Source organism: Bufo gargarizans, chromosome 5 (assembly GCF_014858855.1).
Source record: "Bufo gargarizans isolate SCDJY-AF-19 chromosome 5, ASM1485885v1, whole genome shotgun sequence".
In the NCBI taxonomy this organism is placed as follows: Eukaryota; Metazoa; Chordata; class Amphibia; order Anura; family Bufonidae; genus Bufo; species Bufo gargarizans.
The window spans coordinates 213,407,896-213,423,819 of NC_058084.1; the positions used below are offsets into that span (position 1 = coordinate 213,407,896).

The 15,924-nt window shown below is 44.5% G+C and overlaps 1 long non-coding RNA gene across 1 annotated transcript; it reads left to right on the forward strand.

Annotated features, from left to right (window-relative positions):
- Positions 1 to 234: 234 nt before the first annotated feature.
- Positions 235 to 11,028, forward strand: LOC122939619. Its single transcript, XR_006390123.1, has 3 exons — positions 235 to 790; positions 7,874 to 7,982; positions 10,713 to 11,028. It is a non-coding gene; the product is annotated as an uncharacterized LOC122939619 (long non-coding RNA).
- Positions 11,029 to 15,924: the final 4,896 nt, after the last annotated feature.

A 15,924-nucleotide genomic window follows, 5' to 3' on the forward strand; every position in this document is an offset into this window, starting at 1 on the left:
AAGGGCGACTTCAAGAACTTATCAATTTTATTTTCTGGGGTCTTAGAGCCCAGCTTTGTTACAGTAGAGTCAATCGACCGTCGTTTTGGGGCCATTCTTTTTTCCTTCTCTCTTTTTTTTTTTTTTTTTTTTCTTTCCCTTCCCGACTCTCCTTTCCGGACTCTTTTTTTTTTTTTTTTTTTTTTTTTTCCCCTTTGCTTTAATTTAGACTCTTCTTTATGTCCCCTTTACTTCTTTCCCCTCTGCTCCTATTCCTCCCTTTTTACTTCTCTTTATTGGCCCTTTCCTTTATACTCTTGTCCCTCTATTCACCCCTTTAACCCTCCCTCTCCACCACCACACAGGGAAGGGGAACACCAAATTTCGGCTCTGTGCAGCCGGAAAACTTAATCAAATAGCAGTAAAGCCACGATAGTTAATTTCTCACGTGGCCCAACGAGGGAGGCGAGGATCCTCAGGATGAAAAAAGATCCAGATGACAAGTGGCCACTTCAGGGAGGAGGAAAACTGCAGGCAAACGGTTTTCAGGTGAAAAAATGAAAAAATCCCACCGGTCACCAGCAGGGGGAGCCAGCAGCAAGCGAACCAGAGGGCTGGTGAACAGCTGAGCAGAGAACTCCAATCCGAGCACACCCACACCGCAGAGGAGAGAAGGCAGCAGAGAAGGGAGACGGACGATCCGGACGAGAGAAGGCCCAGCAGCAGGAACACAGAAGAGGAGACCAGCGTCAGGAACCGGAGCCAGAGGCCAGAGAGGAGCAACAGGAGCCAGCAACCAGCAGCCAGATCGGTAAGTAAATCGCAGGGCCCCCTGCACTCAGAACCGCTAACGGCACTGGAGCATGGCAGCACGCTGGGGGCAGTCGGCGCTCAGTCAGCGCCCTGGATCAGACGGAGCCGGGAGCTTGGAGGGGAGGAGGCATGCAGGGGGAGAGCGAAAACGTGACGTGTTCACGTCATCACGCTACCCCACATTGTATGATTTTTAAAGAATATATTTGTCTTGCACTGCTGAACAGACGTATTTGAACACCTAAGAAACAGCAAGAATTCTGGCTCTCAAAGACCTGTCACTGTGGCTTTAAAAAGTCCACCTCTAATCCACTCATTAATCTAACTTGGTAGCACCTGTCTGAGCTCTTTAAAGACACCTGTCCATCCCACAGTCAGTCAGATGCCAACTACTACCATGGGCAAGAGCAAAGAGCTGTCAAAAGACACCAGAGACAAAATTATGGACCTCCACAAGGCTGGAAAGGGCTACGGGGCAATTGCCAAGCATCTTGGTGAAAATAGACCAACTGTTGGAGCAATTGTTAGAAAATGGAAGAGACTAAAGACGACTATCAGTCTCCCTCGGACTGGGGCTCCATGCAAGATCTCACCTCGTGGGGTATCACTGATGATAAGAAAGGTGAGGAATCAGCTCAGAACTACAAGGGAGGAGCTGGTCAATGACATAAGGAGAGCTGGGACCACAGTTTCAAAGGTCACTGTCGGTAGAACACTACACAGTCATGGTTTCAAATCATGCATTGCACGGAAGTTTCCCCTGCTCAAGTCATGACATGTCCAGGCCTGTCTGAAGTTTGCCAATGACCATCTGGATGATCCAGAGGAGGCAAGGGAGAAAGTCATGTGGTCAGATGAGACCAAAGTAGAACTTTTTGGTCTAAACTTCACTCGTGTTTGGAGGAAAAAGAAGGATGAGTTGCATCTCAAGAACACCATCCCTACAGTGAAGCATGGGCGTGGTAACAGCATGCTTTGTGGGTGCTTTTCTTTGAAGGGGACGACTGCACTGTATTAAGGAGAGGATGAATGGGGCCATTTATTGTAAGATTTTGAGTAACAACCTCCTTCCCTCAGTCAGAGCATTGAAGATGAATAAATTCTTTAAAAAATCATACAATGTGATTTCCTGAATTTTTTTTATTTTTATTCTGTCTCTCAGAGTGGAAATGCACCTACAATGTGAATTTCAGACCCCTCCATGATTTCTAAGTGGGTGAACTTTGCACAAAATCAAATACTGTTCAAATACTTCTGTTCCTCACTTTATATACATATATATATATATATATATATATATACTCACCTAAAGAATTATTAGGAACACCTGTTCTATTTCTCATTAATGCGATTATCTAGTCAACCAATCACATGGCAATTGCTTCAATGCATGTAGGGTTGTGGTCCGGGTCAAGACAATCTTCTGAACTCCATACTGAATGTCAGAATGGGAAAGAAAGGTGATTTAAGCAATTTTAAGCGTGGCATGGTTGTTGGTGCCAGACGGGCCGGTCTGACTATTTCACAATCTGCTCAGTTACTGGGATTTTCACGCACAACCATTTCTAGGGTTTACAAAGAATGGTGTGAAAAGGGAAAAACATCCAGTAGGCGGCAGTCCTGTGGGCGAAAATGCCTTGTTGATGCTAGAGGTCAGAGGAGAATGGGCCGACTGATTCAAGCTGATAGAAGAGCAACGTTGACTGAAATAACCACTCGTTACAACCGAGGTATGCAGCAAAGCATTTGTGAAGCCACAACATGCACAACCTTGAGGCGGATGGGCTACAACAGCAGAAGACCCCACCAGGTACCACTCATCTCCACTACAATTTGCACGAGCTCACCAAAATTGGACTGTTGAAGACTGGAAAAATGTTGCCTGGTCTGATGAGTCTCGATTTCTGTTGAGACATTCAAATGGTAGAGTCCGAATTTGGCGTAAACAGAATGAGAACATGTATCCATCATGTCTTGTTACCACTGTGCAGGCTGGTGGTGGTGGTGTAATGGTGTGGGGGATGTTTTCTGGGCACACTTTAGGTCCCTTAGTGCCAATTGGCCATCGTTTAAATGCCACAGGCTACCTGAGCATTGTTTCTGACCATGTCCATCCCTTCATGACCACCATGTACCCATCCTCTGATGGCTACTTCCAGCAGGATAATGCACCATGTCACAAAGCTCGAATCATTTCAAATTGGTTTCTTAAACATGACAATGAGTTCACTGTACTGAAATGGCCCCCCACAGTCACCAGATCTCAACCCAATAGAGCATCTTTGGGATGTGGTGAAACGGGAGCTTCGTGCCCTGGATGTGCATCCCTCAAATCTCCATCAACTGCAAGATGCTATCCTATCAATATGGGCCAACATTTCTAAAGAATGCTATCAGCACCTTGTTGAATCAATGCCACGTAGAATTAAGGCAGTTCTGAAGGCAAAAGGGGGTCCAACACCGTATTAGTATGGTGTTCCTAATAATTCTTTAGGTGAGTGTGTGTGTGTGTGTGTGTATGTGTGTGTGTGTATATATATATGCGGTCTTTATCAAGCATACAACCTGGTGTCATACAGGGGTATAAATACCCAGAATACATAGCAATAAATCAGGTGATAATCATTCAATCAGAGAAATATATAAATATAAAAAACTGTGTAGAAATACAAACAATATATCCGTGGTATGAATAATATATCAATAGTGGTATACATAGTGTATTCCATAGTGTAAATCAATAATAACCATAATCCTCACATAGGTGTACCCTAAATTGTGTAAATAAGACTCATTATAACAGTGTAACACCACCTGTGTACACGTGGTAACAATAATCATAATTAATAAAGTTAAAAACTCACTCAGCAGTGACGGGATTACGGCATCCTCAGAATCAGACTGCGCATGCCCGGAGACCTGGCAACGCTGCCCAAACAGACGGAGCCAAGAGACGTCACACGGGTCACGTGAACGGCCACCCGATCACCCACATGACCCATGCAGCCATCACGAGACCAGCCCGGGGGCGGCGCTGAAGACCGTCACGCCGGCGGAGAGGGGCAAGAGCTGGAGGGCCAACAGAGCCAGCAATACTGGCGTAGTTGCCCCAGTAACCACAAGCCACCCACCGCAGGCAAAACGAGACCAGGCCAGAAACACAGGGCTGACACAGCCAGAATAGAGCAGGAGGGGAAGAGACAGGGGGCACAACATTATAGATAAAAGGTCAAAGACCAGTAAAGAGGGTGTCAAAAATAAAAACAAACAACGGTCGCTGTAATTCAGGTTAAGAGACAGAGTGATCATGGTATATAAAGTATCTCAGCACTTCAACATGTGTGCCATACAAATAAAGAGAAAGAGGGGAAAAAAAGCCATTGGTTATGTCATTTCCATGAGCATCACCATAGGCCCAGAACGGGTCCGAGGTCAAGGACACGTCCATGCCCAAACACTCCAAAACCAGATATCTCCCCTAAACTCTGGAATAAGATAAGTGAGAACCACCACTCTTAAAGCAAACAACCCCAATATAGTTGACAATAATAATTTGTGTTTGCGCCCCATGAATCCCCTCCATCCCAAGATATAAAAGGAGAGACGTAGAATTCTGCGTCCACCATCCGTAAACACCGCCGCAAAGGCATTGATAGAGAAAATCTAAAAAAAGGGAAAAAGAGAGATGAGTGTAAAATTAACTGTAAATCCAGTTATCATGATTAATTATAAGGTAGATGACAACAATTGAATTCACACGTCTTGGGCACACCGAGGAAAGGATCAAGAGAATACTAAGGAGCCCCATCCTATATCACACTCCATTTAAAATCGACATTAAGTCCACCCGGTCTCAGAGTGCTAAGTCGATGTATCCATCGGAGCTCTCTCTGTTTGAGAGCCAATGTCCTATCACCTCCCCTCCTAGATGGAGTGATCTGGTCCAATATCATGAATTTTAAATCCTTCTCCCTATGATTGGCCTCAACAAAATGTTTGGGGACTGGGAGGTCTTTCCTCTTACGTCTGATTGAGAAACAATGGTTGTTTAAACGTGTTTTCATGTCACATGTGGTCTCCCCAACATATAGGAGACCACATGGACAGGAGAGCACATAAACAACATATGAGCTATCACATGTTAAAAATTGACCAATCTCATAATGGCTTCCTGTAACTGGCTTCCTGTAAATATTTCAATTTTTTGGGATCGACTACTTCGTCAATATGCAATCAGTGCGAGATCCTACATTAGGGATACAGGAGACTTTCTTGATAAAATCTCCGATATCATGTTGCCTGATGGTTGTCTCGTGGCCTCTTTCGACGTCACGAGTCTATATACTTCCATCGATCACACTAGGGGAGTGTCTGGATTACTCCCAGGAATGTCAGAATTTTATTATCCAATTGTTGGATTTGGTTCTGAGGAATAATTACTTTTTGTTCATGGAAAGTTTTTTTCTGCAGTTACGAGGGACCGCCATGGGGTCTAATGTGGCGCCCACCTACGCCAATGTCTTCATGGCGGCCCTCGAGGAGGACCTTGTCTATGTATCCCACCACTTCAGCCATGTACTGGGGTGGTGGCAGTACATAGACAATGCCTTCCTAGTTTGGCATGGTGACTCCACCTCTTTGGAGTCATTTCATCATTTTTTTAATAACTTGGATCCCGTTATTGCGTTTACCCTGAAACATTCTGACACTCACGTTCAATTCCTCAACACCACTGTGACTATTGTAGGTGACAGATTGTCCTCTGATATTTTTATTAAACCTACTGATTGTAATACTTTGTTGCATTACAATAGTTGTCACCCTAGGTCCATCATTGATTCACTACCTTACAGTCAACTCCTTAGGGTCAAGAGGGTAGTACAGAATTCAAAAATGCTACCGACTCAGTATGCTCAGATGGTGCACAAGTTCAGAGAGCTAGGTTACCCTACTCGGGTGATCAATAAACACCTTACCAAGGTGAGAGGGCCACAACAGGTGTCACCAGATACTATACATAGTAAAGTGGAAAGAATTCCATTTATATCCACATATTCTGAACAGAGTGGGAGAGTTGCCCAAATTGTCCGCAAACATTGGTCTATATTAAAGAGTAATCTGCCCAACATTACAGCGTTCACTGTGCCTCCCCTGCTTTCCTATAGGCGCCCCACCAACTTCCGTGACAAATTGGATCAGGCTGATACTCCAGCCAAAGCTTTGGTACAAACACATATTGGTCCACGGAGGAGAGGTTGCTATCCCTGCCTTAATTGTGTGAACTGTTCATACATGATTAAGGGGAATAGATTTACTCACCCAGTTACAGGAAGCTATTATGAGATTGGTCAAATTTTAACATGTGATAGCTCATATGTTGTTTATGTGCTCTCCTGTCCACGTGGTGTCCTATATGTTGGGGAGACCACATGTGACATGAAGACATGTTTAAACAACCATTGTTTCTCAATCAGACGTAAGAGGAAAGACCTCCCAGTCCCCAAACATTTTGTTGAGGCCAAACCTAGGGAGAAGGATTTAAAATTCATGATATTGGACCAGATCACTCCGTCTAGGGGGGAGGTGATAGGACATTGGCTCTCAAACAGAGAGAGCTACTATGGATTCATCGACTTAACACTCTGAGACCAGGTGGACTTAATGTCGATTTTAAATGGAGTGTGATATAGGATGGGGCTCCTTAGTATTCTCTTGATCCTTTCCTCGGTGTGCCCTGGATGTGTGAATTCAATTGTTGTCATCTACCTTATAATTAATCATGATAACTGGATTTACAGTTAATTTTACACATCTCTTTTTCCCTATTTTTAGATTTTCTCTATCAATGCCTTTGCGGTGGTGTTTACGGATGGTGGACGCAGAAATCTACGTCTCCCCTTTTATATCTTGGGATGGAGGGGATTCATGGGGCGCAAACACAAATTATTATTGTCAACTATGTGGGTCGACTGTATAGGGTTGTTTGCTTGGTGGTTCTCACTTTTCTTATTCCAGAGTTTAGGGGAGATATCTGGTTTTGGGGTGTTTGGGCATGAACGTGTCCTTGACCTCGGACCCGTTCTGGGCCTATGGTGATGCTCATGGAAATTACATAACCAATTGCTTTTTTTCCCCTCTTTCTCTTTATTTGTATGGCACACATGTTGAAGTGCCGAGATACTTTATATACCACAATCACTCTGTCTCTTAACCTGAATTACAGCGACCGTTAGGGTGTTTCTATGCATTTATTTGTTTGTTTTTATTTTTGACACCCTCTTTACTGGCCTTTACCTTTTATCTATAATGTTGTGCCCCCTGTCTCTTCTCCTCCTGCTCTATTCTGGCTGCGCCGGCCCTGTGTTTCTGGCCTGGACTCGTTTTGCCTGCGGTGGGTGGCTTGTGGTTGCTGGGGCAACGACGCCAGTATTGCTGGTTCCGTTGGGCCTCCAGCTCTTGCCCCTCCCCGCCGGCGTGACGGTGTTCGGCGCCGCCCCCGGACTGGTCTTGTGATGGCTGCATGGGTCATGTGGGTGATCGGGTGACCGTTCACATGACCCGTGTGAAGTTTCTTGGCTCCGTCTGTTTGGGCGGCGTTGCCAGGTCTCCAGGCATGCGCAGTCTGATTCTGAGGACGCCGTAATCCCGTCACCGCTGAGTGAGTTTTTAACTTTATTAATTATGATTATTGTTACCACGTGTACACAGGTGGTGTTACACTGTTATAATGAGTCTTATTTACACAATTTAGGGTACACCTATGTGAGGATTATGGTTATTATTGATTTACACTATGGAATACACTATGTATACCACTATTGATATATTATTAATACCATGGAGATATTGTTTGTATTTCTACACAGTTTTTTATATTTATATATTTCTCTGATTGAACGATTATCACTTGATTTATTGCTATGTATTCTGGGTATTTATACCCCTGTATGACATTAGGTTGTATGCTTGATAAAGTCCGCATTGAGCGGTTGAAATGTTGCAGAGGGGAATAAAAAGATCCACAATTTTTTTCACTTTACACCTGGAGTGCTGCCTCATCTTTTTGAATTTATATCTACAGTTATAGCCGTTGGAGCCTGCGGCTGGGAGGATTTTTTGCACCCTTAACTTTGGTCTTGTGCAGCCTCTGAATGAAAGCTAGAATACTGTCATTCCCAGTGATCAATGAGGTATGTTCATGTGGGATATATTGGAAATCTGTTCCATGGTCTGGACTATGAGTATGTATTTTTACAAATCCCATTCAGATGTGTGGTACTGTTGCAGAAATTTCTGCAACAAACCTGGCACATGAACATACTCTTAAAGTGGTTGTTCAGTTTTCTCATATTGATGACCAATCCTGAGGACTCCCAGAACCGCCGTGATCAGCACGTATGCGAGTGCTGCATTCTCTTCACCACGCTGAAGGAGTGTAATTACAGCGGTCTGCTCCGTCGCTGCAATGTTGCTGATGAGCAGGTAAACAGTGAGGAGAATGTAGCACTCCTACAAGCACTGTGTCAGGGCTGCAGTAAACGATTATTTTAGAAATTGAGTATTCTATTGATTATGTTTTATGATTAATCGAGTAATCTAAGAAGAAATGAATTAATAGACTGTTTTCCTTTATAAAAACTCATAAGACCCCTACCATCAGTCCCCAACACCCTTCATTCCCCCCTGTGTGATCAGCTCAAGTGAATCAGTTACCCCCGGTGCCATCAGCTCCACTTTCCCCCAGTGCCATCAGCTTCCCCCCCGTGCCATCACCTCTGTTCCCCTAGTGCCATCAGCTCTCCCCCACCCCAGTGCCATCAGCTCTCCACTCCCCCAGTGCCATCAGTTCCACTCCCCCAGTGCCTGCAGCTCTCCCCCTTTGTTCCAGCAGCTCTCCTCCCCCTTGTGCCAGCAGCTCTCCTCCCCCTTGTGCCAGCAGCTCTCCTCCCCCTTGTGCCAGCAGCTCTCCTCCCCCTTGTGCCAGCAGCTCTTCCCCCTTGTTCCAGCCGCTCTCCCCCCTGCTCCTCCTGACACCCGGAGTGCACAGTGTCATTGGTTGCTATGACACTGTGCACTCCGGGCGCCTGGCCTTAGTCGCACCAACTTACCTTTCCAGCAGGGGCGCTGCCGATACTCCATCGTTCTGCGCTGCTTTGCGCCTGACGTCACACAGCGTGTCAGGTCACGGCGTGCGTACGTCAAAATGGTCAGTGGAGCGCAGAACCATGGATGTGCTGTGGAATGTCCGGAGGCCCACTGCTGGAAAGATGAGTATTACGAGCGCAGCGGGAGGCCACGGAGCGGGAGTAATAGCAAGCACTTCACTCCCGCTCCGTGGTCACGTGACAAAAACGAATTCTCGATGCAAAAAATTTGCATAAATGATTTTTGGGTGTTGAATTACTCGATATAGTTGAGTACTCATTGCAGCCCTACACTGTTTTCTCTTCAAACAGCTGATTATGGGGGACTTGGGTGTCAGACCCCCACTGATCTTATATTCATGATTTATCCTGAGGATACGTCATCAATATGAGAAAACTGACAGCCCCTTTTTGATGAGAAATTAAAACACATTTATATTTGAAAACAGAAAACTTTATATTTCTATTTGAGATGAGCGGTTTTGAAAAATTCGATCTGGGAACTTCACCGAAGTAAGCCAAGAAATGCTATTTTTTCTGAATTAATTAGTCTGAATTGCTATAAATCAGCACAGGGCGTTGCTAGAGTCTCAAGATCTGGGGCCCAAGCCCCAATGCATATGGCCTAATTCTCTAAGTCAATATTCCTCCATTTACTGTCCCATGTAAATAACATTATTTCCCTCCTCCACCATAGAGTCCCATGTAAATACCATCACACCATCTCTCCAGCCCCGTCAAATATACAGTCCCATGTAAATAACATCCCTCTCTATCTATAGCCCCCTCCAAAATACAGTCCCATGTAAATAACATCACACCATCTCTCCTGCCCCCTTCAATATACAGTCCCACATAAATAACATCTCCCCCTCCCCAACCACCTTCAATATACACTCCCATGTAAATAACATCCCCCCTCAATATTCAGTCCCATGTAAATAACATCCCTCCCTCCCCCAGACACCTTCAACATACAGACCCATGTAAATAAAATCACCCCCTCCCCAGCCACCTGCATCACATAGTCCCATGTAAATAACATCACCTCCTCAACTTTCAATCCCATGTAAATAACTTCACTCTCTTCAGCCCTAACATACAGTCCCCTTTACTACAACTCCCAACATTGCTCTGCCTCTCACACTGAGTAATCTTCCCGCTCACTTATCTCTCCTCATGTAGCAGACCTCAGTCACCACAGCTTCTTCCAGGACTTCTCTTCACTGTACAGACATCCTTTCCTTCACTGGTCACATGATGGTAACATCATCTCAGGTCCTTTTCAGCTACTGCATTTAGAACTGATCACATGGACTGTGATGTCATCACAGGTCCTTCAGCTCTTGCAGGGCATTAGATACAATTGTATTGCCATCCTGAGGATGGCAATACAGTTGGATCTATCTGGCAGGCAAGACATTTGGGGCCTGGGACAAAACATCATGGGCCCAGGCCCCAAATGGTTTAACCTAGCCGCCCCTGAATCAGGTATACCCAGCGGCCATGCTGTGGGCAGGTTGCAGCCATGCTGCTGTGAAGAACAATTTGCCCACAGCTGCCTTTCATTTAATAATAAAAACTGCACTGTATAGTCGGTCTTCATTGTTAATGGCCGCATCTTTAAACATGGGCTGTTGCTGTTATGGTTTTTGGCTGGTTAGGTGGGGGCACAATATGAAATTTGCTGTTCTTGCCTATTTAACAGTAAACACTAAATATTAATCAGCTCGGGCATACCCACTTCTCCAACCATAGCGCTCTCCTGTCCTACAGGTGGGAGCCCTTCTTCTGCCATCTGCTTCTCCTCCTTTTCCACATCATCCAATATTGATGAGAATGTCATCAGGAACATCCAGCTCCTCCTCTCTCTGCATCTTTGTGACTTTTCTACGACATGGAGACTTTAAAGAATGATTTGGAAGAAGAAAAGCCAGCAAAAGATGAGGATGGTCATCATTAGGACCTGGCCCATCTAAGGGGTGTAGACTGGAGGGTATTGGTTGGCACAATGGCACCAGAATAATAAAGGCTTCCATCTTATTTGTATTGAATTACATTTACAGCTGATGTAGGAAAAGTAAATGTAGGAATAAATAAATACCAAACTGTCTCTGCACTCTCCCTCTTCAATATTCTTATATTGTGTTCAGCAACACTGTCCCTAGCACATGAGCGCTTGCCACATTTCTTCCTATGCTCAGCTGACAGGACAATGGCGCAGACCGTGCGGCATAAGAGTTTTATAGGGCTGTGACAGGTGATGGCTATCTGCGAATTGGTTGGCTGAATGGCATTATGGATGATCTCAGGTTTCCAGGCTTCTTACTTTCACTTTGTAAGACATGCAGCAGCATTTTAAGCAAAACTGATTAGTTACCTTGTAGTAGGAGGAAATTCGGATTCATTCCGAATCAAGATTTTCCTAAACATTGGACCGAATTCTACTTCGAATGCTTCGCTTCATCAACACTAATTTCCATACAACTAAAAACCAATTCAGTTTAATTGAAGCCCTACTGCTTATTTATCATTACACTGAAAAATGTATTTAACAAATTGTATTTAGGCATGGTATGTCCATGAGTGTAGGTGATAGTTAGGAGATGGAGCGCCGCACACTATAGTTGCTGGTGCCAGAAAAGACCAGTGGCGGATCCAGAGCCTGGTTTTGGGAGGGGCACTTACAGATTGTTTTGTGGCGGTGGACAGAAAATAATGTGGTGCTTATAGAACAGATTTTAACCTATCCTACAGCTCTAACCTTATTTATAACTGAGGACGGCTATTAGGGTACATTATACAGAGGGTAATATAACTTATATTACCCCTGTATAATGTCCATGATAGCCCTTCTCAGTTATATCACCTCAGTATAATGTACCCTGATACCCCTCAGTTATTTAATATAACTGAGTGGTATCAGGGTACATTATACAGGGGGTAATATAACTCAGGGGTATCAGGGTACATTATACAGGGGGTAATATAACTAAGGGGTATCAGGGTACATTATACAGGGGTAATATAACTGAGAAGGGCTATCTTGGACATTATACAGGGGTAATATAAGTTATTTTCCCACTGTAAAATGTACCCTGATACCCCTTAGTTATATTACCCCCTGTATAATGTACCCTGATACCCCTGAGTTATATAATATAACTGAGGGGTATCAGGGTGCATTATACAGGGGGTAATATAACTAAGGGGTATCGGGGTACATTATACAGTGGTAATATAACTGAGGAGGGCTATCATGGACATTATACAGGAGTAATATAACTTATATTACCCCTGTATAATGTCCCCTGATAGCCCGCCTTAGTTATATTACCACTGTATAATGTACCCCGATACCCCTTAGTTATATTACCACCTGTGTAATATACCCTGATACCCCTCAGTCATATTATATAACTGAGGAGGGGTAGCAGCCTAGCAGTTTACATACTTTATATGCGTTTACTGTTCTATATAACTTATACAGAAGGTCTCAGCCAGGGCAGAGCAGAGACAGTTCTTGTAGGTAAGGGAGCAGCTGGGCACTAACGAACACTATACTTTACTAGCAGGCGCGCGGGCCAGCATGCAGCAGCTTCAGGCTGTTCTTCCTTCCGACTCTGCCGCCCAGACGAGACGGGGACCACTCCCTCTTCTGGCTGCGTGCGCTGTGCAGGCTGTACGGCTCTGCCTCCGAGTGAACTTAGCCACCAGCAGCCGCCCCGCAGATATTGTAAGTACGGTTGCGGCCAGCGCTAAAGGGGAATCAGCCAGCGGGAAACTATATCCTTGGATTTTTTGGGGGGGGCAATTGCAATTGCCCAGTTGCCCCCCACGGGATTCGCCAATGGCAAAGACTTGACTAGTCGTAATCAATAATACGTAAATTGCGGCACACGGAATATTTGTTTGCTATTTAGGTTATTTATAGATGTGTTATCATACAAAATTCATGATCCAGTTACATTGTAAGCCCAATTAGACAACCACGTTTCGGTCCAAACGGACCTTCCGCAGCGGTCTTATCTTATTTTTTCTGTTGGGGAGGCAGGAGGTTGAATCACAGGACGCTAGCCTGCAATCACCTAGCTAGCGACCTGTGATCCAGCCTCCTGCCTCCCCACCACAAAAATAAGATAAGACTGCTGAGGAAGGTCCACTTGGACCGAAACGTGGTTGTATAGTACTTGGGCTTACATTGTAATTGGATCATGACTTTTGTATGATCTTGCATCAAGAAATAACCTAAATCGCAAAACAAATATTCTGTGTGCCTCAATTTATGTATCATGAGTGTAGGTGGTCCAATATTATCAGCTTCTCCAGCTGCTATTTATGCTCACTGTGTGGCTGCAATACACAAAAAAGCTAAACTTATGGTATTAAATTGGGTATCCATAACTGCAAATCTTAACTAGTACACTACTCTTAAGGAAGAGGCTTTGAGATGAAAGAAATTCTTTCCAACTGTAGCCAAAAACATCTGTTCTTTTTATCATATGCATTAGCAGGCATTCAGAGCGAGCATTTCACAACAGCTGAACATACCTGCTTTCAATCAGGCCATAAAAATACCACAATGTTGACTATAGCTGTACAGGGAGGAAGCATTAAAAACAACTGATGCTTGAGAATTTCAGAAGGGACAAATTGGAATCTGAGACTTGTGAATGTACTGCATGTTCAGCTGGATGAGAGTCCAAAGGATCCACCCTAATGTTTCTTGATGGAATGCCAGGGATGTCCATGGTAGGGTCTTAAGCAGGCTATAAACATAAGTCTTGTAACTACATCTCTCCTGACAAAGCAAAGTGGCACCATACGTAGGAGTCTGCTACAAAGCCAGTACAAAGGGTCCAGGATGCCTTTTCTTGAGAGATTGAATATCACAAGTTTTGGATGCTAGATTTCTGGAGATATTGGGGGAGATCTATCAAAACTGGTGTAAAGGAAAACGGTTTTAGTTGCCCATAGCAACCAATCAGATTTCAGCTTTAATTTTTCCTTTGGGAAGTGAAAAGTGGAATCTGATTGGTTGCTAATGGGAAAATAAGTCAGTTTTCCTTTACACCAGTTTTAACAAATCTCCACCATTGTATTCTGATTGCCATAGTTGGGGTCAGGAGGGAACTTTTCCCTTTAATATTTGGGCACATGATTTCTACCTCAAGGGTTTTTTCCCTTCCTCCAGATTAACACAGTCGGGGAGGATTATCAAGACTGGCATAACCACACGCCAGTCTTGATCTCCTTGCACTGGCACCTAATGTATTATTAGGCAGATGCCCAATTAGTAGTACCTCTGCTCCAGAGACGGAAGTCTAAGGCTTTAGCTATAGCTACGTCAGTTTCTGGGGTAAGATAAAGTGAATCCGGCGGGCCATGCAAACCTCCGCCCCCTACCACTAAACCCCACCCTTTTCCCCTTGCCACTTCAGAAAAGTGCAGAGAAGCCTAAAAAGTCACAAATTATGGTGCACATATGGCATAGTTCCTAGATATGGATCAATGAATCAGTGATTTCATTTTATTTATTGGAGTGCTGCCTCTCTTCTCTTTATGTCCATAATGGGCTTCAACTGTAGTGCATGGGACCTTTACCATATGTCTGATTTTATAGGAGGCATATGGATGTTTCTTTTCTGTCAGAGTCAATGTTTGCCCAGCTACATACTGCACTGCTGGTCCTACATGCGGGCACGGGTGCCGGGCTCCCTCATTCCCTCCTGCTGCCGTGCGCCGTACTGATAAGCATAGCCAGCAGGTAGCTTACTGTTGTATCTGTGCTCTGTGCCAGAGTTTACTTCCTGCTTGAATCCTGAACTGTTGTTAGGGCACACACGGCCGTGTCTCTCCCCCCTTGTGAGGCAGTATGTACACACCCTCTATCTCCCCAGCCTATGGCTGAGTTGCAGGAAGTATTTAAAGGCACTTCCTGCCCCAGGAAATTGCCTCAGCAATCTTGGTCACTAGCTTGTCTAGTTCCTTGTGTGAAGGTGTTTTGGAAGTTTCTGCTTTTCTGTGTACCGAACCCTGCTTTTCGCTTAAACTTATTTGGGTTGTTTGCCGTCTGCCTTTGACCTTGGAATTCATTTATAGACTTTGCTTGATCGCTGCCAGCCCTGACTCCGGACTTCCTGACCACGTCCTTGCCCTTGGTACTTGCACCGGTATCTCTGACCCCCTGGTCAGCTGCCACTGACCCGGGGACTGCTCTGGAGTGGCACCTGGTAACTACCCTAACAAGCCAGGCCTATCCTCACCATCAGAGGCTCTAGTGAAAACTAGGTTCTTACTTAGTCATTGTAACGGACCGTTCAGCACACAACTCCATTCAGACGATATCCTCCTTTCCGATTGACAGGCAGTTACTGCAAGCACCAATTTCCCGAACTGCATAACTACAAGAAACCTTCAACTCCCGAACAGCAAACACACGAACACTGGAAACCGCTGAACAGGAAAAGCATACAATCAGCTTACACTCCTGGCAATCAGCATACAATCCAATTCCCCCAATAACGAGACGACACTTTGTTTTGAGGTCAAGCAGAACTGACTGTACTGGCACATACAGCCTATTTTATTCACAATCCAGAAACATAGTACTGCCCACAGGGTTTTGAAATACAACAAATCAATCCGTACAATACACACAGACACTCCCACACAAAATCCTCCCCTCTGTCTGTGATATGATTACTGAAAACAATGGGTAATAATTATCACAGGCAGAGAAATACAGTTTTATAAAACATATCACAGGAACCCCAAAACATGAATGTGGTTCACCCAGATTCCCCTGTTCCGAGGATATACTTGTTATGGGGTTATTGCATGTTTTGGGGTTCCTGTGATATGTTTTATAAAACTGTATTTCTCTGCCTGTGATAATCCGTTCAGTAGTATGGAAGATACAGTTTAATGCAGATTCCGCAGAACATATACAGGCTATATCAAAAATAATTACTGTATATTGTGTCCC